Below are 25565 nucleotides of genomic sequence, written 5' to 3' on the forward strand. Positions count from 1 at the left end.
TTAAAGCTCAAGCGTGACTTCATTAGGGAAAAGGCTGAATACACATGGTAAAAATTTCCAAATACCTCTCTTACTTTTAGAACTGTAGACTTTCTATGCAGCAGAAATTAGTGAATCTTTTGGAGCAATTGTCCAAAGCTTATATTTATTGCAGCCCAGTTCAAACCATATTGTCACGTTTATGACCAAGGATATTCTGAATATATGAGACTATTTCAGAACATTCACTTAGTTGACAACTGGTCACACAAAACCCACAAACCATGAACCATCAGTCTACAGATTTTTATTTACATAAACGTAAGTCCTTTTGAGTGTGGACTAATCTGTCTACATCCCTGATAATAATGGGAACATGAACCCATCTTTTAGGATCTGTGTTCAAGAGGATAGGCCCTGATGTGCTTTATGGTGACAGCTGCAGTAATGGCCTGAGTCCTCTAGGATTAACAATCAAATATCTCTGGGGAGAAAAAAAAGGATATTGTCAAGTCCAGGAGACACAAATTTGCAAAAGCAAATCTAGAATGTGGATAGGAAAACTGCATGAACAAAGAGAATGAAGAAACTAAGAAGCCACAGAGGAAAACAAAACAGATAGTGTAAACAAAGTTTCATGGCATAGGAAGGGCTTTTATGACTGCTTCTCATCAAGTGTCTGTGGACACAAAAAATGAGGTAATAAGCTTGAAAGAATGTGTGATTTTATGTTGAATGTTTGAATTTTTTAGTTTCCATTCTCAAGGAAACTGCTTGTTTGGGAGAGAGTCCTAAAAAAGACAAGGCTCTGCCTTATAGTCTGGTCAGATGAATGAAAAGCCCTATCCCCTTCAAGTGCCCAGCCCTCCAAATTGTCAAAGTCCATTTCAGAAGAGCTGTGGTGTACAAGGCATGTTGCAACTGCTTCCTGTCATGCTGTTTCCCAGTCGGTTTTAGAAGTCAGCCAATATGGTGTGCTATCTGAAATGCTATAGTAATTATGTGTTATTTACAGTAACCAGAATTGGCACATGCATGTCTGAAAGTGCTGGCTAATAACCATATTTCTTCAGTGTGCACTGTAGGTTGCTTCTGAACACTCAGAAGAGTATAGATAGAAAACATTAACTTGGAAATGAGAAGTCTATTCTGCATCCTCCTAGATGTGACTTTCTGCATTATCCACAGACAAATGTCAAAGGCTACAAAACCACCTGGGATACTTTGGGTAAACTATAAGGTAGGCAGCACATGAAATTACCTCATACATGCTGCCTGAAAAAGCAGAGGATGAATATGATCACCGAGAGAGTCAGCTGATACAATAGCATACAGAGAGCACAGACCCCAGTGTGGTCTTTAGGAACTGATAATGAAACAACTTGAGAAAATACACATATAGAGAGAGTTGCTGGTAAGCTATGTATCAAGACTAATTAATCCTAAGGTTAATTGCTTATATGAAAATTGGGAATTTTATTTAAATAAAGGTAATAGTGAAAAAGGAGCTCCAGAGACACAAGCAGAAGCAAAAGGTGACCAGTGGCACTCGTGACCATGCTATTTACAGGCTGATGTACCAGTGAAAAGTTGTTTTTGTATGGGGGAGTTACAGAGTAGCTGCCAGCTACACTGTGAGCAGTAGTAACAGCACCTGGTGTCCAAAATTGGGTTACAGGTCAAATATTACTGTTTCCTATTTTTTCCTGCCTTTTCCTTGTGAGCTGTGCATCACCAAAAACTCTCCTGACCTTAATGTACTCAATACAAATACCATAACCAACAATAAGACAGGTTTTGCTATGTTTAGGTAGAATATCAGACTATTTCTTTCTTTGACAAAGAAATTCCATTTATTTTTTCTGATGCAATATCTATGTTCTGGAACATATGTGTTGCTGTTGCAAGCATGACACCATTTTGGTTGTACTTTAGAGGTGTTCACTTTGCCAGCTCTAATGCAGTTTTTAACAGCTTGTCTTTTTGTGACATATTGCAATTATGCCAAACTATGTAATCACTTATTTCACTTCGAAGTTTCAAGTTTGTGTTTGATACACAGCCTTGAAACTTAAAATTCCACTACTCAGTAAAGCAATTAACTGCCTTCTGGGGGTGAATTTCACAGAAAAACAAAAAATATTATTCCTGAAAAAAATAATTTTACAAACACAGCTCTATCTCATTGAAAAAGGTGGGAGTTTTGCTACTGACTTCCACCAAGGCTTTTGCCTCAAGACAAGATGCTTCTATAATGAAGTATAATGATTGGCTAAGAAAGGCTAAGGTATGGACTATCTTGCTAAAAAGTCCTCTTAAAAGATTATTGTACAGCTTTTTTCTGAAGGCTTTCCAGTTTATATATGCTTAAGTTGCTCCTATATTTTCAGGTGTGCCACCATGGCTCACTAGACAATAATAGCCCATCCTTTTGGTTATTGAAAGCAATGTGTGGAATTCATGGGTATGACTTTTTTTTAGCCTGAGAAGCAAAAATTTTACAAAATGAAAATTTTTAAAAGTCAACTGCTGTTTCAAACTCCTACTCAAAGATATTTAATTATGAAATAGTTTGCTCCATTTCACAACACTGAAATCAAATTCCTTGTGGATTTGTTAATAAATAAAAAATGCCTATCAAAATTCTAATACTAGCAGAATAAAAATGGTTTCCCCTTAGATGTGGAGGGAATTTACAACATGGAATATTAATAAAAAATTTAGAAAATATTGTATTTCTTTTTAGAATAGTCCAGGAGAGGTAGAATTTGTTAAATCCCTGTCATTCCTTAGGAATGTGAGTATTTTTGAGGGTATGAAAGAGCTTGTGAAGAGGTATAAAATTGTTGCCCATGTCCAATGCAGGACTGGGATAGAAGGAAGCAGATTAAGGCACTTGCATCATGTCAAAAGAAGTTTCTAGTGATCAGATTTAGAGGGGAACCTGAGTGCCTGTTTTCATACTTTGCTTTTACCTTTGTTTATTCAGAATTCTTGGACATAAAATTTAGTGTCTTGAAAACTAAAACAACATAGATTCTTTGTTTTGCATGTGTGGTTTGAAATATAATCCTTCCTCAATGTCTTTCCATTGTAATAAAAGTGGTCATCCTATCTAAGTTTTTGATTTATTCCCAAAATAGAATTCAGATGTAACTTGTTATATCCTGCTTCAAAGACCTGCTAGGATACTTAAAATAAAACTGGGGAAAACAATTATTCTTAACAGGACAAAAAACTAAAGAATCAAATTGATATAAATTTTGTTTGAGACAGACAAGATTTTGTAAAAAAAAAATAGTAATGCACACTGAAGCATTTGATTTATACTTGTCTAATCTCTTAAGGTTTTTTTTTAACTAACTTTTTTAACTAAGATAGATATTTCAGGAAGGGTAAGCCAAAAACCTGCACACCTCATAGAGAATTTCAAAGAACTGCAAAATATGAAACTTTCAACATGGCATCATCTTTGAACTTCTGACCCTCTATAATTCAATGCATAATTCCTAATTCAATGCATCAGGTGGATGCTTTTTTCTCCTATGCATATAATATTGACCCACAATAGGACTTGGATAGAAAAGTGCAGTGCAATTCTTCACCATTTAGGATATGCTAGATAAAATTATGACCCCAACCTGCATTTGCATAAATTCCTAATGACTAGATTAGTATTTATGTAAAACATGGGAGACTTGGCTCAATTGCCTTTCTTTTTCTGCTGTGAGTCAAACTGTTAATACCAGAATGTGCACCTCTATAAAAAGGAAGGAGCCCATAAAATACATAGTTCTGTACCCAAGTCAGTAAGCATTTTCCTAGAAAGAGAAATCTTAAAAACTGGTAGCATAGCTTCTGCATTTCAATTGTATCATTCCATAAAAAATAAGAAACTTGGCTTAAGGAATCCAAACACAGTATGCCTGGTCAGAGACCAGGCAGCTACATTCTTTCCTCCTTGATTGTCTCTTCTAGCATCCCAACTTTACCATTTCCTTATAGTGGCACACTTTATCTCTGCACAGTGGCCCAGGTTCATCAAGAATGGTGTAAGGGGATAATTTTCCTGGCACTATATTGTACAATGCAGGGAGATAGAACATGTTGCCTCTATCAGATAGGTTGTTAGTGAGAGCTTTAACCATTACAGTAGTACACAAAGCCCTTAGCACTGCCAGCCACTGCGTTTTAGGATGGGTAAAGTGGCATTTTATAGGATGCCTACACCCTTTTTTTATTATGAGGCGTGAGAACATGCCTATTATATGTGGCAATTGGGCCTTAGAGTGTCTTGCCCGTACCAGGAAAGGGTCATGCATTTCACTCTTCTAAGAATAGCTACATACTTCTGAAAAAGACAGATAAAGGTTCTTCTGCTGGTAGTAGAATAGTCCTATCACTACATTGGGTATACTCAGCAAAGAATAGCTTGAGAACTGGTGGTAACTGAAAGCAGCTAATGATTTCTTGGCTGATCCACTGGTAAATTAACTCCCAGCAGAACCTTCTAAGGATCAGTGAGTCATGAGAATGGATTATGTTCCTGACAAACAGGCTTTACCTCACTAATAAGGAATTAGGTAATAACTGAGCCATTATATCCAATAATATGTGTAAATACAACACACAGTATGCTGAATCCATAATTGCAAGAGTTCAGAATCACAGAGTCACAGAATGATTTGGGTTACAAGGGACCTTAAAGATCATCTAGTTCAAGCCCCATGCAATAGTTCCACTAGGCCAGGTTGCTCAAAGCCCCATCCAGCCTGGCCTTGAACACTTCCAGAGGGGGGTCAACCACAACTTCCCTAGTCAGCCTGTTCTATTTTCTCACCACCCTCACAGTCAAGAATTTCTTTCTAATGTCTAACCTAAATCTACACTTTTCTTCCAGTTCAAAGCCATTACCCTTTGTCCTATTATTACATGTGCCTACAAAAAGTCCTTCCCCAGTTTTCCTGTAGGCCCCTTTCAGATACTGGAGATGATTTTTCTTAACTAAATTACATCCTATAGGCACGGGACTTCCATGTCATATAAGCAACAATTTCTTACAAAGATGAATTTCGGTATTACCACAAGTCGTAGCAGTGCTTGAAGTTTACTATTTTTTTCCAACAGTTTCATAGTTCTTTTAGAGACAGAAAATAAAAGGGATAGCAAGTACTCTCACTTAAAAAAATATAGAATTGCTTAAGTTTTTTCTTCAATATTTTTACCTTTATAAAGCGTTGACTTTATCCGGATAAAAATGATGGTATGGCAGAAACTACAACAAAGCTATTCCAGCCTACTGTGGTAGCCACCAGACTGTTCCCCTTCCTGCCTTCATCACTAATGCAATTTAGAACTAGATAAAAAAGTCTTTGTCTCTGCTGTTGTTTGTGTCAGCACGCTGTAATTTGGTAAACCATGTGCTTTCTGACAAGCTCTATTACTCTCTCAGAATCCCAAACTTAAATTCTCTATTTATTTTCTCTTTCAGAGACAGCAGGAACCTATATTTGGAGCTTAAACATTATTTTTGGTTGCTTGATTATTTTCTTCAGTGTCACTAGTACCAATCTAGTCTATATTACTGTACTTGTAGTGATTGTTAAAACATCTCTGTTGGCTTATCCTTGGGGATGTCTTTTTCTTGTCAGTGTGGGACCTTTATGCTCTTGCTCAGCTGACTTTATTATCAGGTTCATTGCAGCTGAAAACACAATAACCTACAATATAGAATGTGTTTTAAAGCTCCTTTCTATCTTTTGCCCATTTTTTAGTTTAGAGGTGTACAATAAATATCACAAAAATTGCTTTATAGGAGTCTGTCACCTGCTGCTACACTATGTCTGGTACTTTATTCCTTATTTAGATTCTTAGACCAACTTAGGTGGCCTACCCTGGCCTGCATTGTGATAGCAGAACACTATCTCTATTATAGGTAATGTTGAGAACTTAGTTCTTTTTACAGGGCTGACTTTTTAACTGCTCTAAAATTCGCATACTATACTGGATTGCCTTACAGCTTGGTATCCTCATGTGGTTTCCTATTCAAAATTTGAGAACACATGAATAAAACAATATCCTCCTAGTTACTCTCCCCCCACCACAACTTTTCACAAGATCAACAGATTATATCAACTTTTTTCTGTGCAAACTAAAGATCCAGCTATGGCTCTGATCACACCCAGATCCTTTTAGCCAGGCAATTAACATTCCACTGAGAGGATCTTCTCATTGTGCCTTTGTGGAAGCAAAACTGAAAATTACATTCAGAAAAACAATTTTGTTCCTGAGTCAAACATGAACTTAACACGTCTGAAAAAGAATTGTGCACCAAGGACTCAGTAGCTGAAAGGCCAGCTAGCTTTAAAATCTTGCAGGAACTTGGCTGTGAGGGGTATGCTCTTGTCCTTGATTCTCAGCAAGCCAGTATGATTTTAATTCAGCCTCTTTGCACATTTGGGAAACCTAAGCTTTATCTGAAATAACCCCAAAAAAATTTAAGTTTTTCAGCATTTAATTGAGCTTAAAAGTATTACATATATATGTGATACATTTTACATGTTATACATAATATATGTATATTTATGTATAACTATTATATAGTATCATCTGTTACACTTTATATATATATATATGTACACATATATATAATAAATGTACATTTACATGCAGAGGGAAGTGGAGCTCATCTCACTAGATGTTTCCAAGCACCACTTTCTTTTTGTTATAGGAAGTGCTGTCCATAAGCTTTTATCATTCTAGGGATTCAGAGTTCATCTTAATTCTGTCCTTGAGAAGCAGAATGTTTCAGGCATGAAAACCATAAGAAAAAGTATTAGGCACAAGGGTACACACAATCTGAGAGGATCTGTTGGAGGAATTTAATGGAAGTAGTGTGTGGGAGGGATGTACATGGTTGGTGGGGGAACAACTTGTTCCAGTAGCATAATTAGGAACAGATTCAACAAGTATTAACTATTTAGCTCAAGCTATATAACTGGTACAATCTCTGACCATGAGACTAAGAAAGATACTGCCTGAAGTGCATAAAGAAGCAGAAATTTTTAATGTGGTAATGACTTTTACAATGGTAATGGCTTAATGAGATGGATAGGAGGATGCTCTAGTTACTGTAACCACCATTCAATAAAACTGAAAACTTTAGGCTTGTACGTGTGGTTTTTCCCACTTATCCTATCTATAGATGGCCATAATGCTACTGAAAAGAGGATAAGAATTTCGCAGTCACACAGCAGTCTTCTTGGTACTTGCAGAAGTGGCATTCCAACTGCAAACCTATTTATGACTATAGGTATGTAAAACAGTACTGAATCCCAGGAAAAAACTTAAAAGCTAACCAGGAAAAAAAATTTGAACTCATTCTGTTGTCAGATAAACAAATACTCCTAGTGAATGTTTTTGCTTTTTCATGATGTCAGGTTCAGCAACTCAGACCTCTAATTTGAAAGAAGTGAAAGGAAGGCATTTGATAATTATAGTTTTGCAAACCGTAATTAAAATACACATGCATGCATCCTGAATTCTGCCTTCTAAGAATGATTTTCTAAACTGCCCAGAATATATATTACTCTTCATTTCCCTATATTGGAATTAAGCTTCATGTACACAGCAGCCAGTCAGGAAGAACTCGACACCTTTTTCTCATTTTGTGGGTGATGACACACAATACAAGCACTTCCTTGCCATTTCATCCCTAGATTAATCTCTATCTGTCAGCTGACCACCCTCAGGCAAGGAAGACCCGTGTCCTGTACTGACACAAACTGGACATTTCGTTGGTGAACTAAGTCATATGGAATTCCTCTCTTTTATTCAGTCCCTTTTATCATAAAAACACCTGAGATCATGACTTATCCTCAAATGGAGCTCTGTAAAGTTGTTTTGCTATTCAGTTTAGCTCTATAAACGAAACAGTACAGTGAAAGTAGAAAGTCAGGCAAAATTACCAAAAGGCCTCCAGGGATAGACAAGGAGCTCCTGAACAAACTCAGACACAAATATAAGGCCCACAGGGATGGAAGCAAGGACAGATAACCGTGGAAGAACACAGAGATCCAAACAGCCAGAGATCAGGTAGGAAAGCTAAAGCCCTAACAGAATTAAATCTCACCAGGGACATCAATGGCAACAAGAAGTGCTTCTATAGTTGTTGGTGATAAAAAGACTAGGAAACATGTAGGCCCTCTCCAGAAGGAAACAGGAGACCTGGTTACCCAGGATATGCAGAAGGCTCTTGGAAGACCTTATATCAGCCTTCCAGTACCTGAGGGGGGCCTATGGGAAAGCTGGGGAGGGACTTTTATATGAGCATGTAGTGATAGGACGAAGAGGAACAGTTTTAAGCTGAAAGAAGGTAAATTTATGTTAAATATTGGGAAGAAATTCTTGACCGTGAGGGTGGCAAACCACTGGAACAAGTTGCCCAGGGAAGTTGTGGATGTCCCCTCCCTGGAAGTGTTCAAGGCCAGGTCGGATGAGGCTTTGAGCAACCGGATCGAGAGGGAGGTGTGCTTATTAAGGGAGGGACACTGGAACTAAGTGATCTTTAAGATGCCTTCCAATCCAAATCACCCTGTGATTCTGTGAAATATCTGAAGGTTTTCACTTTCACAAAAGTATCATAACTCAGATCATTTCTTTATTTACATGAATATTTTTGAAATTACAACTCAGTAACATAAAATATATTATACAGATACTTGTGTATCTGTAATACATGAGTGTATCTTAAGCTCATATAAATATAGATTATCATTTATTTTACTTTAAAGCTTTTTAATCTCCTCTCTGATTCAATTATTTGTTAAGTTATGTGCAGCCCATAAGTGAAACGACATGAACAGAATCAATAACCTGTTCTGCTTTGTATCTTTAGGTGGACCCATGCCACCAAGTGTAAGGTCCTGCACCTGGGTCGGTGCAACCCCAATACAAAATATAGGCTGGGAGGAGAAAGGATAGAGAAGAGCCCTGAGGAAAAGGACTTGGGGGTGGTGGTAGATGAGGAGCTCAACATGAGCTGCCAATGTGTGCTTGGAGTCCAGGAAGCCAAACTGCATCCTGGGCTGCATCAAAAGAAGCGTGGCCAGCAGGGTGAGGGAGGTGGTTCTGCCTTCTACTCTGCTCTTGTGAGACCCCAGCTTTGGAGCTCCCAGCACAGGAAAGATACAGAACTGTTGGAGAGGGTCCAGAGAAGGGCCACAAAAATTATCAGAGGCCTGGAGCACCTCTGCTAAGAAGACAGGTTAAGAGAGTTGGAGCTATATAGCCTGGAGAAGAGAAGGTTCTGGGGAGACCTTATAGTGGCCTTCCATTAGCTGAAGGGAGTTATGGTTTTAAAATGAAAGAGGGTATATTTAGGTTAGATATTAGGAAAAGATTCTTCACCATGAGGATAGTAAGACACAGGACTAAGCTGCCAAGGGAGGTTGTTGTTGCCCCTTCTCTGGAAGTGTTTAAGGCCAGGTTGGATGAGGCCTTTTGCAACCTTGTTCTAGTGGGAACCTCCCTATGCAGGAGGGTTCAATCTTGATGATCTTTAAGGTCCCTTCCAACTCTAACAATTCCATGATTCTGTGGTACTATATCTAATAAACTAAATAGACATCTGAGGGGGAATCCCAGGTGACCTACTGCCTCTGACTATGACTACAGCAATGCAAAAACACAGGCTGCACATAACTGTAACTTAGAGGAATGTCAAAGTTGCCTTTGAATTTTTTCTGCCTTGTTGTGAAGAGCAAATGGTCCCTACTGCCTGGACTATCTAGACTATTCCAATGTGGACTATCCTAAAACTATGTCACTGATATCTTATTTCAGCCTGAATAAGACCCAGTCATCTGAAGACTGAATACCAGTTGTACTATGCAGAACATAATATGCATAGTATGACAGATGTGCAAAAATTTATAAAATACAATTTGAGGAGGTGAGTGAAACCTGCCAGAACTTCACACATTTTATAATTTAAAAATATGAAAGTACTTGCTAATGATTCACTGGAAGTAAAGCTTCTTTTTGCTAGGAACATTGCATTTTGAATAATAAATCCTTTGATGTGTAATGCTTTATTTACAGCTAGCTCACTGTTTCATCTCAGTCTCATAATACTAGCTATTGGGCCACAGCCTGCAAGCAGCAAATGGGAAATGATGGAGTTAAGAGTGTGGCAAGCCAGAGCTTTCTACAGAGTGTCACCAAGTTTTTCTTCTAACTTCAGTCTTTGCTATGATTAAAGGTTACTGTGTCTTGATAGCTAGAGTACATAAAACCTATTCAAATCACTGTTGTAAATATACTTCTGTATAATCTGCTCTCTCAGAATGCTTGACTCCTAATTACGTACTAAAATAAGAGTGAGGTGGAATTGCAGAAATTGTATAGAAGAAAATTATCCCATCTACTTCACAATAGGCCAAAGTGAAGAATTCAAAGTGGTCCCTAAATAATGACCAAATGCTCACTAACAATTTCGTTCATAAACAATTTTTTTTCTAAGGAGCTGCAAGCTTAAGTTATTTATACTGTTTCCATTAAGCCACTTTTTTTCCTGTTTCAGATGATACAAAGGGGGTTTCAAACCAAACATCATGGTTTCTGTAAAAAAACCCCTACACTTAGGAGTGAATATTTTTGCAGTACACAGATATGTCAAGCTCATTATGAAACCAAGCAAAAGAATTTCCAGTGGTTTTGAAAGGAAAGCTGGGACAACAGAATTGCTTGTGTTGCTAATATGATGTCTAATTTCTGCCTCTAATTAGTATTACTTAATGAAGTAGTGGTTTCATCATCTTCAAAACAAATATGGACTTCTCCTCTACGATACTACTTACAGTAACTAAACACTGCAAATATGCACACTCTGGGAAAACAGTGTACTCAAAATATTTGTTAATGCTATTTGTAGAAATCAAACTGTTGTATTCGACATTATTCACAAACACTTTAGCATCTTTGCAAAAACATAACGACAGTTTGTGCCTAAGGAACTTTTTTACCTTCATTATTTAGCAATAGGACTGACACAAAACTGTCTTTAATATCTGATTTCCATATGTGCATGTGCACACACCCACACCCCCATAAAGGTATCTGGAAGAATGATAAAGTGGGGAAATCAGACTTCAAGTTCTTACCTGGTTTAGGGAGGTTATTTGTGTCTGTTTTGTTACAAAGGATGAACTCAACATGCAGGGAAAAAATATGACACCAGTTACTGAAACCTACAGGAAGTAAAATGGAAGAGAAAATACTGATGAACACATTTTTCTTATTTGTGTCACAATTAATTATACTTTCTCTTGCTTAGAGGAAAGAGAATTCTAAAATTAAAGTAATATTTTAAATCCCTTTGTATTTCAATTCTCTCATATTTTTTCTCCTCAAGACCACAGCTTTAGGATTCTTTTCAAAAACAGTAAAAATGCAAAGCCACAGGTCAATTTTATTTGAGTAGTGCTTTCAGGAGAACTCTAAAGTTACTCAGGTTGTAATACGGTGCAAATGTGAATATTCAGGTTATTTTTGTTTGAATAGATTGCATCTTCAGTTCATCCCTGGTGACGATTCAAAACTTGCATATATTATAGATTTTAAAAAAGGTTTTGTCTTCCAAGGCACAGTTTCTAACTATGGGCTGCAGTTATGCAGCTATCAAAGCCACAGAAGGTTTTGCTGTGTTATAGCCATACTCTCTGGTGACAAATACACTCTGTGCTCTGCATTTTCTCCTTAGGGAAGTTACAACACAGATAAAACACCTAACTTACTCTTTGGTCAATGATTTTTGTGGTTATATATTACATCTTGTTTCTAAAAACACAAGGATTTAAAAATAACTGTAAATAGTCCAAATAGCTGCTAGAAGTGGGAGTTATCAGATCTTTTCAATCTGTCAGTTTATGGAGAAGCATTGTTTACCATTGAATTCTTGCCATTCTGCTGACTGTTTGCCAGTTTCTGATTAAATTGTTTTTCTCACGTTCCCTTCTACAAACTGATCCTTCAAAATAAAGAGGTTATTATGAGATAAACCTTTAAAGATTGCAATCAAGATTTTCAATTAAAACAAAAATATTCCTATTATTAACAGTTTCATTCTATTTTTAATACACAAAAGAATAACTGTGTCTTCTGAAGGTCAATTACCATGACAGAATTTTTCATTATTATTTGGGTTTATTTTTCTTACCAGCCACATGTATTGTAACGTTGCCACAATTTTGCTCTTGCAGAACCTGACCATTCATTCCAAAAAGAGACGTTCAAATACTTCAAAAACATAAACAAACAAATTTCATAAATTTTTAAAGCAGCTTAAGCCCATGAAAAGCTCATTTTCAAGTTCTTGTATCATGCTTTTTACAGGCATCAAATCCAGAAAAGGGAAATAAAACAATGTGGTCCACAGTAAACTTTCCTTTTCAAAATTTGAATTTGAAATATAAAGTTGTGAGACAAATGAAAAGTAAAATGGTTTTATATTGCAAAAAAAGTGTACACTTCAGAAAATATCATCTGTTCACACACAAGGAATAAAATAACTAAGACATAAATTGTCAGATAAACTGTTTTTTAAGCTACTGCCCCTACTCTGTTTCCTACAGGATCGCAAAAGAAGCTGCATTTCTTACGATACAGCCTGAAATCTGCCTCATAATCCAGTAGAAGTGTTGTTTCTATTCATCTTAATATAAATTCAGGAAGTATGTAAATATATTTTAAATTTTAGTTCTTCAAGAACGTGCATTCATTATCAAAATTTAGCTCAAATCGATTTTTTTGTTTCTGAATTTAAAGATATGACAAAACCTCCTGGGTATCTTTTTCATTCCATTTTTGAGCCTAGCTTCCATTAAGCTTAACGGCTGGTTTGTATCTAATGGGAATATGTATCTTAAGAAAGAAGCTGATGTAGAAGAAGAAATTTCAGTGGAAATGATGAACAATAGAGGTCATGATTACAATAATTGTTGAATGAGAAATTTAACAAGATTCTATGAAAGGAAATGTTCCTTTCTTTAAACAAAAAGGCCACATGTTGACACTAATCATATTGAGTAGACCTGCTGTAGCTGATATTCCAAAGATTTCACTGGGGACCATTTTCCAGACTACAGCTGAGATTCCTTCACTTACTCAGTACAGGTTTAGCTGTATAATTCTCAGCAGTTCAGTGAGGCTGAGACTGCTCAAGGTTGGATAGCTGGGTAGGTATGGCAATCTCCAAGGGCAAAGATCTAAAACACCAGCTTAACGTGAAAGGTCATTACAGAGGCTGGGTAAAAGTTTTCATCGCCAGTGCTGGTTTTACAGTGCTGACAACCTAAACTACACAGTGATAGAAATCCCAAATACCCCCCATACGCACTGGAAATAAGTTTTAGCATTTAATGGTTCTTAAATTGTAAGGAAATAAATTTGATCCATATTGTTTGTGCTTATATGTAGTTGAGAGTAGCATCCTTCTCGACTTTGTCATTGAAATGTGAGCACTTTAAGGATTTATTTAACTCATTTGTCTTCAAAAAGAAAGCCTGATACGGGGCCACTGGGTCAGATGGAGTACTGAGGGCAAGTAAGATCTGATTCAGGCCCTAAATGGCTTAATTAATTTTAGAAGGTACAAGGTTGAGAAATAAAATACATATTCTAAATATTTTCAATTCTTGAAGTTAGAATAACTTTTCCTGTTTTCAGCCTTACTTTTTAATCCTGAAGGCATTTCTTCAGTGTGTATACATTTATGCTAATCATACACTACAGCCATGGGTTCCTCTATCAATATGAAATGTTTTGTACTTGCTGTTTTTGTGCATCTTGTATTGTTATGTGCAATATACAAAATAATGTGTCTAACTATGCCATTTATGCTTTTGAAAGAAAAAGCAAATTACTTACTGAAGAGAATGGCATTTGCATGCATGTGTGTCAGCTTTCAAGCCATTTCCCTCTACAAAATATTGCTTTCTACACTTAGAAAATGCATCCATCCATCAGTTACAAACCATTTCAAAGCACTTTATGAATCTACAGAGCAAAATGTACTTATCTTACATTGGCAGTGTCCCAGCTGTTACAAAATTGCTATTGTCCTAATACTTACAAGGCAATTTTAGCATCAGTTAATAATTTTACAGGATAGATAACTTCTAAAGCATTATAAAATGACAGACATTAAACAATAGCAACTTAGCATTTTTTGAAACAGTTCATGACAGCTTAAAAACTAAAGTGATTTTAATGTATAGTCTACGCAGTTTTAGTTTCTCATTGACAATTCCTTTAGAAGATAAAAACGTGAAAAATCCTTTTAAATAGTGGGTGAAAGAATAAAACAAATTTATCTTTAAAAGATATTCAGTAAAATCTCAATTAGGAATAATGCCTCAAATCTTCCTGTACAGATAGTAGGTGACAAGAATTAGAAATTATTTAGGCAGAAAAAAAATGATGGTATCATTTAATGGTAGGGTACCACAAAATAAAAAAAAGCATGTCTATTCATTAAATCTAATAAAAAAAAATACAGTGAACAGAACAGCATTTTATATAAATCAGTATGCATTATTTCTTCTCAAAAACTGTTTTATATCAACCTTAGTTTAAGAGCTTCAGTTAAAGGCAAATTGGAGTTAAATTGTTACCTTTAATCTTGTTTAAGTAGCCATTGTGGCCAAATGTTCACTTTTTTGTTAGACACTTATAATTTACCTAATATAAAGTACAATCTGTGATAGCAAAAGATTTGATGATGTATAAAATGTAAACTGTTCTAAACAAATTAAATTAATTTATATTTGAGGCTTTACTTTAGTAATAACTCAAAAGAACCTTTTCAGTGCAACTAATGTACATCACAGTGGCCTTTTTCATCAATGTACTTATTAAGTTAAACCAATTGTACCACTTGCTGTCATACAGTACAGGTAATTGACCACCTCATCAAACCATAGCAAAAAGAATCCCTTAGTGCCTAATTACTACATTCTTCTGAACTATTGAACACATTAAAGCAACATTAATGTATTGTGCTATATACATCATTACCCAATAGTATTAGGGTCCTTGGACTGGAGAAAGGGGTTCTGATTGCAGTACAGCTATTTTCAAAATCCTGTCAATTTAACTTTCAAAACATGTGGTATCTTGAAGCATAGTTTAAACCATTATCCAAACTGAAAATTTAAAATATTGCAGTTCTGCTTTCCCAAGTATCTTGAACGTTAGATATTTCAGAAGTCTGCAAAGTGAAGTACAGAACAGATCTTAGTGCTCACCATAGTAAATGGGTGGAGTGGTGACTCCCATCAAGAGGCAAATAGGTAATTTGTGACATGCTACTGCTCAACCCCAGAGGTTTTATTTAATGGGGCACCATTTAAAACTTCTTGCATAGGAATTAAACCTGTAGAAGATTGTCTAAATGTGGTGGGAGAGAGTGGAGTTCTCTTTTCAGACAGTTCAAGCTGCCATACCCACATTATATAAGGTTTCCTCTCCTTTCAAAGTCATGCTTACCTATGGGATTCTGCAGGGCCAAATGTGCAACAGAGCACCAGCAGAAGCACTGAACTGTGCTGAAGGCAGCTGAAGACAAGGGCCTCCAAAGAGCTTGGGCCTGTAGGAGAGGAATTTTTTCAAATAAACATCTTTGTGAAAGATTACATGTACCTTGTCCTCCAGAATTTCTTAACAGTCCGTGCTTTAAAAGATTCTCTTCCTTTGAAGATTTCTAGGAAGAATCATACCATCCTCTACCTATAAGTAGCTGCTAGTATTCTGAGTTATTGCCAAAGCCTGTTATTTCTGGTCTTGTCTTTCTGGTCTTTCTCTGCCATTTCTCGCTCAGTTTTCAAAACCAGAGGACATAGGAAGCAGCAGCAAGTTATCTTAAGTCCCAGCTTCTCTGACATTCCTCAATCCCTAACTTGGAGTAACCACAAAAAAAAAAAAAAATACCTGGGTCTGCAAGACTTCAGATTGTTTGTCCTCTCTAGATTGCCTAAGAACAAGAAAACCTTTTGAGGATAAGGTACTTTACAAAAGCCCCATTCAATTCTCTACCACAGCTTCACCTGGATAGAGCAGCCTCAGTCTTGCTTCAGAGAAGATTTAATTCCTTCAGGCACCTACTTCATTGCAGTGAGTCTCTACAAGAGTTTTAGTCTGATTGTGCTGAATTCATTCTGATTGTAGAAACCATATTTTCAAGTTTTCCTATCTGGATAGATTTTCAAGACAGGTTAGTTAAGCTGTATTGTTCTCTAGAAAAGGTAAAAAAAAAAGAGTTAAAGTTAAAAAAAAAGTAAAATTTAAAGTTAGACTTCTTTATCTTGCCTTTTTTTCAATTTCAACAATTTCTATAACAGATTCTACATTAATAATTAGCATCTGACTCATGTCTTCAGGTAACATTCAAAATGAATTACTCACCAGTAGCCTGGCAATTTCTGCATTTCCATCATAGCATATTTATTCTATCCTGTATATATGCCACATAGCAAAATTTATTCTTGGCAGAAAGCATCAACAGTTAATTGATCCATACTTAGTATCTCACACAGAAACAGTGACATTTTGAAAAATGTAGACTGTAGAGAAAAGGTGTTGATAAAATATACTCTAGAACTGGCAAACAAATTCATGTGTGTTCCATCCAACCATTTCAAGTTCCTGAAAATGCTTTTTTTAATAGAAGTTCAACCTTTGTAGGAATGCCTTTTATTATCCTTTCAGAATGAGACAGGATGAGCACTTTGACTTTATTATTACATAGCTGCCATTGTTCCATAGTCACAAAGATCAGAACTCTGACCATCAGGCAAAAATCTATTTGTACTCTATGGAAAACCACAATAATTTATATGCATCCATAGTCAAGACATACATATGTATGTTCAAAATGACAAATACATTCTAACACATAAAATGCTTTAAATGTTCAGATTGTCTTGAGCGTTTTTTGAATTTTTTTTACATTTATATATAAACTAACATTTTCTGTAATTAAATATTTTATAGTCTTTATATATATATTATACTTTTATATACTATACTTTTATATAGTCTATTTTTATAGTCTATATGTATTCTAAAAGTTGTTTCAGATAAGGTAGGTAACTTGAGATGCAAAGGATTTGGGATAGAAGAAAAAATTTTTTTAAATTTTGATTATTTGAAAATTTTAACTCCTTTAAAAGACTTTCCTTCTAGTCTTAAAAATTAAGGGCATTATAAGGATAACTTTTATGTGAATAAGTCAATTTTCTTCCTGACTGAAACTTTCTCATGAAAGTTACTATCTGTTTTTCTATGAATATGAATGTGTCTCATTGCTTTTTACTGAAGGACATTTGCTGGCAATTCTTTTCACTAATATACTGGTTGTATACCACAAAAGTTAATAGCTCCTGGAGCCAAGTTGGATTCCAGTAAATAAATCTTATCCAGTCACACTATGTTAATTCCAAAACTGAAGGCAGTTCACAAGTTTAGCAACTTTATTCTGATTTTTAGAAATTGTGTTATGATACTACATTTCTTTGTACAGGTTGTGGGCAGTTGTTTCTATTATTATGTTTATGTAAAGGAAACTTGTAGCAGACAAAATATTCTCTTTTTCTAAAAATGTTTGACTCTCCTTTATTTTACTTTACTCTTACCTTACTCCTTTATGCTTACAGAATAACTTTAAAGCGATCTCACTTTAACAAGAGTAAAAACTATAGTGTTCAATGTCAAAAAAAAAACAACCAAAAAAAAAAAAACAGTGTTACTGTTGTGTCACAAGACATACTTGCTGATGTGTTTCTTAGTTTTTTTAGTGGTACAAATGCTTTTATGATGCTGTTTTTTAGGAGTAGCTTACAAGACCTTCTGTTTCTTTGATGTCCTTTCAGTTTTTCCTTCATGGCCAATGTCACTGGGAAGCTTCAAAAGGTAAAGTCTGTGGGTAAAAATAGAAATGTCCATATCACATTCTCCTAAAACTAAATAATTAGAAATTCACAAAATTAGAAATTCACAAAAAAGGTGAAGATGCACTTACCACAGCTCAAAATTTTTTCTGCTTACCCTTACAGGACCAAAAATTATGGCTTTCTCATTAATATTGTTTCAAATTAGGAAGAAGAAAAAAAAAAAAAAAAAAAAAAAAGAGAAATCAAGGTATTTGGTGTCTGTTGCCTCCTGATGATCTGGCTGCCAGTCAAGTGCCAACCATATGGAATCTGAATGTGTAGATTTACAAAAGGATAAAGTTAATAAACTCAGAGTCACAGAATGGTTTGTGTTGGAAGTAACCTTAAAGATCACCCCATTCCACCCCCTGCAGGGACAGGGACACCTCCCAGTAGACCAGGTGGCTCAAAGCCCCATCCAACCTGGCCTTGAACCCTTCCAGAGAGGGGGTAACCACATTTCATCTACATGATTCATCATAGCATATGCAAGGCAGAAGGGTAAAAGTCACACTTACAGCAAATTGTTTTGGGGTTGTTTGTTGGGTTGTTTAGTTTTGGGTTTTTTCATTTTCTGTATATCTCTTTTTAATTGCAACCCCAGGTTTAAACTTTAGGAACAAGATTACCTGGATATGGTAAACTTGCTTATCTGCTTGAAGGCAAAATGTACTTCAAACTGAATACGAAGAGAATATGTACAATGCCAGATGGTCAAAAAGAGAGTAATGGCTGGTACTGTAGCTAGATGGTATCTGAGACCTGGAAGCCCTGAGACAGTTTTCAAAACCCCTCTTCTGGGGTAAAAAAGAAAAGAGGAAAAGCAACGAATAGGGCTCCCAAGCCTGACAGAAAAACACTGGAAGTTGCAAGGAGGCTGAAGGTTCCTGCCATTACAGAACATCCTTAGCACCAGTGCCACAGATCACAGCTACTGTTTCCTACTGCCAAAGTTAATTATTTGGCCACTGGAATATTACCATCATGGGATTTTTCACATCAAGTCAACCATGAGAACTGAAAAAAACACATTTTAAAACATTTTAAAACTACATTTTCCAGATGTGGTGTTATTTTCTTTACTCATTCACATAAACAAAAAATGCAACAAGAGGTGAAAAATACAAATACACATTCAGTAAATATAAGGTTTGTTTGGGCTCTTACATACTGAAAGGAAATACATTGTTCTTTCTCTTTGGAACTGAATGAACTCCCTTCCCATATTTGCAAGAATCTTGACTACAAGTATCCTGACAGGGCATTTACTTTTTCCTTTGTAAAAGAAACACTGCACATTTGTAATGTTGGATGACGAGGTCTTGAGGATAGTACCCCACACAGATCTGCCTGCAGGAAAGATGAACCAACTTGGTATTTGCTCACCTCACAGAGGTACAATCGTAGACAGTGCCCCTAAAATAGGATCATTGAGAGGATGCCTTTAGTCAGAAGCATCTGTGGTGATATAGTTCCAAGAATCCAATTGCCAAGACAAAAGTTCATGTGTGAACTCAAACCTTATTTACATCCTACATGTCTTCTTGCAGCCTACTGTAAAAGAATCAAACTGATTTCCCCCTAAGTGGTGATACCACTGAAGAAATCCTCACTGAAATGTGTGATTCCAAGTTTCCCTTCACAGGAAGAAACAAAAACACAAACAAAAACAAAACTAAAACCAAATAAACCTCCACATTCTGCCTAGCTTTTATTATAACTGAAACAGCCTCAAAACAATAAAGCAATATTCTACAGGTGGCCAAACAGACTGCAAAGTATTGAATCCCACAGATTTCAGCCTGTAAAGAGGGCTGGGAAACACGTAGTCTGAGGCCCACATTTTAAGGTGAATGCCCCTTTCTTCTGAGAATAAATTTAAATGCAACAAACAAGCAGGAGAGAAGCACAAACCATTCGAGAGCCAAACAAAAACATCTCAACTTCCTAATACCAAGCATTAAAAAACAGAAAGACTTTTAAAAATATGTCCTGAAAATGTAGCTCTTTGCAGGTTTATGTTTGAAAAGAATCTTACATTACTTTTTTTGACTTTTGTTACCTTTATTTTCTTTTAAAAATAAACTACCAGAGAAAAAAAAGGAAAAAAACCCTCTGCTAGTAACATTTATTTTCTATACCCACATAATCTCACCTGCCTTGTTGACCAACTCAGACTAACCAAAACCCATTTTTTCCACAGGAAACAGGCTGTACAGAAAAGCACTCGTGTTCTCTACAGACAGCAGAGGAAACACTGCCGGTCAATACTATGCAATATATAACGGATAATTATGAGCTGAGTGTCCAAATTATAATCAGTTTGACAAATGTCCACAAGCGTCTTCAGTCTATTTTATATTTTCACTAAGACAAGGCAATCATACAACCAGACAATTCCATCAGGGAAGCTTGTTAGCTGCTTAGTCTGTTAAACCCTGGTTGCCATAGCATCTAGAGTTGAAAAAGCTGCAGATTGGCATGAAAAAGCATGTCGACAATTGCCCTGTCACAGCATGCAAGCCAGGTCTGCTCAAAGGCAGCACACTACAAGTTTTCTTTCCCAGTTTGCACTACCCCATGCTGTTTAATAATATCCATTTACTGGTATTGGGATTGATCTAGTGCAGTGTAAAATCCACATCTACTGAGATTTTGCTTTTCACGTGGGGGAGATTCTTTAACAAATAACCGCAGAATAATTAATTTATAAAAGATGCATTGTAAAAAATGTAGGTGGCATCTCTCATTTTGCAGAGAAACAATCTAAACTTTTAATTATCAGACCCTTAGCAAGCAGTTAGAAAAAATAAGTGCGTTGTTCTGAGGTTTTCAAATAGTTTTGTTGCTGATAGCTAGTTTCATCAGACATTATAACACACTGCTTTGCATTTGGATTTTTTGCCACCATAAAAATCTTAACATTTGCCATGGTTGTACTCTCTTTTAAATTGTATGCTTTCTATAATTAAAAATCTCATAAGTGCTAAAAATTAAAGATAATTCCATTAACAATTAACATATTATAGTTGAATTGGAATTAATGTAAGTAACAGAATAGAGGAAAAATATTTTTTTCAGAATAAAACTGTTTTTCGATTTTAATAGATAAAAATAATATTACTGGTAATGTTGAAGAATTTCATCCTTTAAAAAGTATATTTTGGTAGCACAATCATATTTGCTCTTGAATTTGGATCACTACATAATAAAAAAGTTCATTAGTCATCTTCATCAAATTGCTGGAGTTACAAAAAATAAAACTAGCACATAACTAGTGGACTTTACAGAAGTGTTTCCTATCAAAAGTTTACACTTGGTTTATTCACTTTCCCTTCTATTATCGCCTTCTAATCTGTTCTGTCACTTCATTTTACTTTTCCTTCAATGCCACAACTGAAGAAAATCTTGAAAACTACATACCCAGGAGCACAATTAAACTGGCAAACCCAAGAGGATTCTGGCATGGATCTTTTCCCACATTTTCCAATAGTATTGTTTCACTTTTTAATTTATCAGCATTGTGTAGACGTTTTATTACAGCTCTCAGTATCAGTTATTTTATCCTATTTGTTACAGCTCTAGATACACAATTAGAAAACACACAAGAGAAGTTAGACCTTTTGGTAACGTAAGCAGTCTATTAAACTGCTTACAAGAAATAAATATTTTTCAAAGTAGTTTTCTGGTGTGTCTTTATAATCCCAGTGACAGAAAACATCACTAAAACTTCTGAAAATATTTTAGTTGAAATTTTTTCTCTCAGTTGCCATGTGAGTTGCAGAAACAAAAAAATCTTTTATTTTTTAATAATACATTTACTGTACCATGTATTTAATGTCTATTGTATTTGTATTTTCTTTGAATTATCTTCATCCTGGTACTTAGTTTGCAAATTAACTGTGGTCATAAATATAAAATTTGTATATTGACAGGGGCTGAGTTCAGATAACACTATTTTTGATACATCTCCCCAGCTGACACCACAGAGTACAAGATTATATCATCCATAAAAAGTGGCAGGAGATTATTTGTTGGAGATTTTTTTTTTTACTACTTAAATACAGTTCATTAAAGTAATTTACACATTTATGTACTGGAAAACAAAACAAAAATCTTGATTTCCAGTGTAGAACCTCACAGAAGAACAGCAAATTTTTTTTATGATTGGCTAAACAGTAAAATTATCAGCTAAAGAGAGAATGTATTCCATCATACAAATAAATTAGCAGTAGCGTGTAGCTTAGCACACCAGTAAACTTTCTGGCACTTCACTTTCCCCTGTTTTTATCGTATTTCTCCTAATTAAAGCATAGAATAGCAGGCTTGTCTTGCAAGTATAAAAATATGTTTCTTTTGGAAATCTTCAGCTGAAGAGCAGTTTGCATCTGTGAGGAGCAGTGTTTTCACATGAGTTCAGAAGCAAGACCCAATATTTTCTTCTACTGATTTTTAGGTGAGTGAGGACACAAACATGTGTCATCCTGGATCCTTCCTGATGGAGGAGATTGCAGAGAGAGAAAGGCTGAATGCAGCACAGCTTTACTTTGCTCTGATGATGACTCTCACCTTGGACTCTAAGAGGAGTTCTAGGAGGTGGATTGAAAGAAAAAAGGTGGGTGAAGTTGGTAGCACACTAACACAAAGGCCCCTCACAACTTTGGGAGTCTCTGCCCATGATGTTGCAGGATGGCAGCACACCAGCACATTGAGAAGAATATGACCAAAAGGCTCCAGTATGCCAGTCAGAAAAATCAAAGGGTAGCTCAGTAAATGTTCCTTCACCAGAGTGAACATTTTCTGCAGATATTCAAGCTGTGTGGGAAAGAGCAATAATCTGCTTTGCTCCCTGAACATCCTTTCTGAGGAGCCAACGAGTCCACCTCTGTGGCCACCTCCTCATATGAGCTTTAAAAATTCACTAAAATGGGCAAATGCTGTTTTGCAAAAGCTTGCACCAGAGTTGTTAAGTTCCCTCTGCTAGTAATTAATTCTTCTTTGGCATCCTTATTTCTATCAATAGCAACAAAATTGGCTCTAATGTTGCAAGTTCATTTTAAGTATTCTATTTTTGTGTGGCTCCTGGTTAGTAAACACACACTGCACGGGGTCACATTAGGCTTTGGAGCCACTACTATGGGTGGCAGAGAGGAAACCTTTCCCATCCACGAACGAGAAGTGTCTACAAATGTGAAGTCCCTGCCCTACTCAGGATCCTCGCTGTATTCTGGCACTGGCCTTTTCCTATTATTCTCAAGACTGTTTTCTTTCTTCCACACCCGTCATGAATACTTATTCAGGGCTACCAAATATACAAAATAATTGAATGTGCAAAAAACTCCATTTATCTATTTTTACTCTAAATTTTCTTTATGTCTTAAAATTAGTAGTGACAGATTACCTCTTTGTTGGACAATATAGAATTTACACTATATATTACCCTTCTTGTTAGGATCCTTCTTTAGAAACATGCTTATACCTTTTTGTCTTCAAATTAAAGCAAAAAAAAGATTAATAGAAGTTATCACACTTGAAATTCACTGACAGAACAGTGTGTTTAAAATACCAGTAAGTACAGAGCTTTACAATAGATGTGAAAGATACTGCATGTCAAATAGTTCTTTAAAACTCCCACTGCAAATTTTCTCATAAAATAGATTTTCTTTTTCTTAAATCTAAACATTTTCCGCAGTTTCTGTGAAGTCAGATAGCAAAATAAAGCTTGAATAACAGAACCATTCCTATTGAGTAAAAAAAAAAACATTGCTCTGTAGTAGCTTATGGTTTTTTCTTGTTACTTTTTGCCTTATTGTAAAATTTTCTTCAGCTGGCTGAAAGCACATTAACTGCTAGATAGGCATCACACTGATGTCTCCATGCTGTAGCTTACAGCCGTGAATTTGCTACGATCTGTTTAATCATCAGTGTATTGATTTTCCTCAGTTTTCCTTCATTTTAGCCCCATAGCAGGCTTCTGTAATTTCCTTCGGACAAAGTGTAACCAAACTGTGCTAAGTGATGTTGATTTGCAGGCAAAAGTAAAGGGGTAAATATAAATTAACAAGCTATAAACATTTTACAAGTGGGGAGTCAATAAAAACAGTGTCTGCAGTTCTTTTAAAAAAATGATTTGAAGCAGATTGTTAACAAAGGTGTCCAAAGAAACTGACATGAGTCTGAGAATAATTTTTGCGCTTTGTGATTAAGAATTGATCAGTCTAAAAGCCTCTGATGCAACTGAATCACCCATAAGCTGCTGGCCTGAAAAGGCTCAGCAGGGGCTGGTATTTGTTTGTTAAACTCCCATGATTCCAAGTAGATAATTGGTCTGTGAAGTTCATGGCAGAATCTGAATTTGCTTTCTTGCTTCCCAGCTGTCTGAGCACTGGTTTATAGACTTCTGTGTACAAATTTAGCCAGCAGCAAACCTCACATCTTTAATGTAAAAGGTGTTTTGTTGTGTTTTTCAGGTGCTGAGTGGAAAGCCCACACTCCAGAAGCTCATTAAAAGGGCCAAGTTACAGTACAGGTTTATTTCTGTCACAGCGTTTCAAAAAACAGTGACAAGGATTAATATGTTTCTTTGGTTCTGGAAAACGCCTGATACGATCCCTTGTGAATTTGATCATCTGTTTCATTGCCTGCATAAGATTCAATCTCCTATTATATCCTGAAGTTACAGCTGTAAACCAAGGCTGATAAGAATTCAGAAAGCACTGCCAGAGCCTTCGGAGAACTAATTGTTTTATTAAGCAACATCTTGTTTATCTGCAATTTATTTCATACATCATTCAGAGAACTGACTCTTCTTTAAAATTATAAAGCATGATAAATCTGCTCTACTTTATCTGTGACAGGCACTATATTGTATAAATATGTACAAGTAATGGAGTTTTAAAATCTCTCGAACTGCTACTTCTATTCTGTTGTTGCTTATGAATAACTGTTTTTGAACATTTATGGAATTCCTTCCAAGGCTTTTCATAATTCTGACAGTAAACCCAGATCTACAGATTGCCTAAAAAGTCATCTCCATCTGAGTCTGACAGTGTAATTGTGTGCTCTGGCCTGATCCAGGGAAAGCATCCCTATGCAAGGGCTCAAGAGATTCACGGGGGTCCTCTTCTCCAGGAGCACCAGTAGCCCTGTTTCTGGAATGCTCTGTGAACAGTGCACTCTCCTGAACGATGGGCAGGCAGAAAGGGACACCAGACCCCCTCCAATAGAGATTAATACCTGTGTCAAAGCTTCTCTGAAGCCATAAGCCAACACATCTAAGGATAATGGGAGCTTTAGCATTGCCTCTGATACCCTTCTGATCAGCCCCAGAGACGCTATGAAAAATTACAAGATACTCTTTTAAATCTCAAACTAGAACAGATGGGCTCCACTGCATATTTATGAACTCCCAGTATAATGGGATCATTTCTGGGAGTAGGAGGGAGAAGACTGAAGGTCCACTTTCACATACTTGGGGCTTATGTAGGGAACAAATAATGCTGTCCTTTAAAGAAAGCTTGCTTCGTGCTCAAGCCCAAGGTGGGACTTGCTTTTCTCCTTGCTCACGTGTATTAAAAGACCTTCATATTAGTTCCACTG

The sequence above is a fragment of the Heliangelus exortis genome, chromosome 5, assembly GCF_036169615.1.
Source record: "Heliangelus exortis chromosome 5, bHelExo1.hap1, whole genome shotgun sequence".
NCBI lineage: Eukaryota > Metazoa > Chordata > Aves > Apodiformes > Trochilidae > Heliangelus > Heliangelus exortis.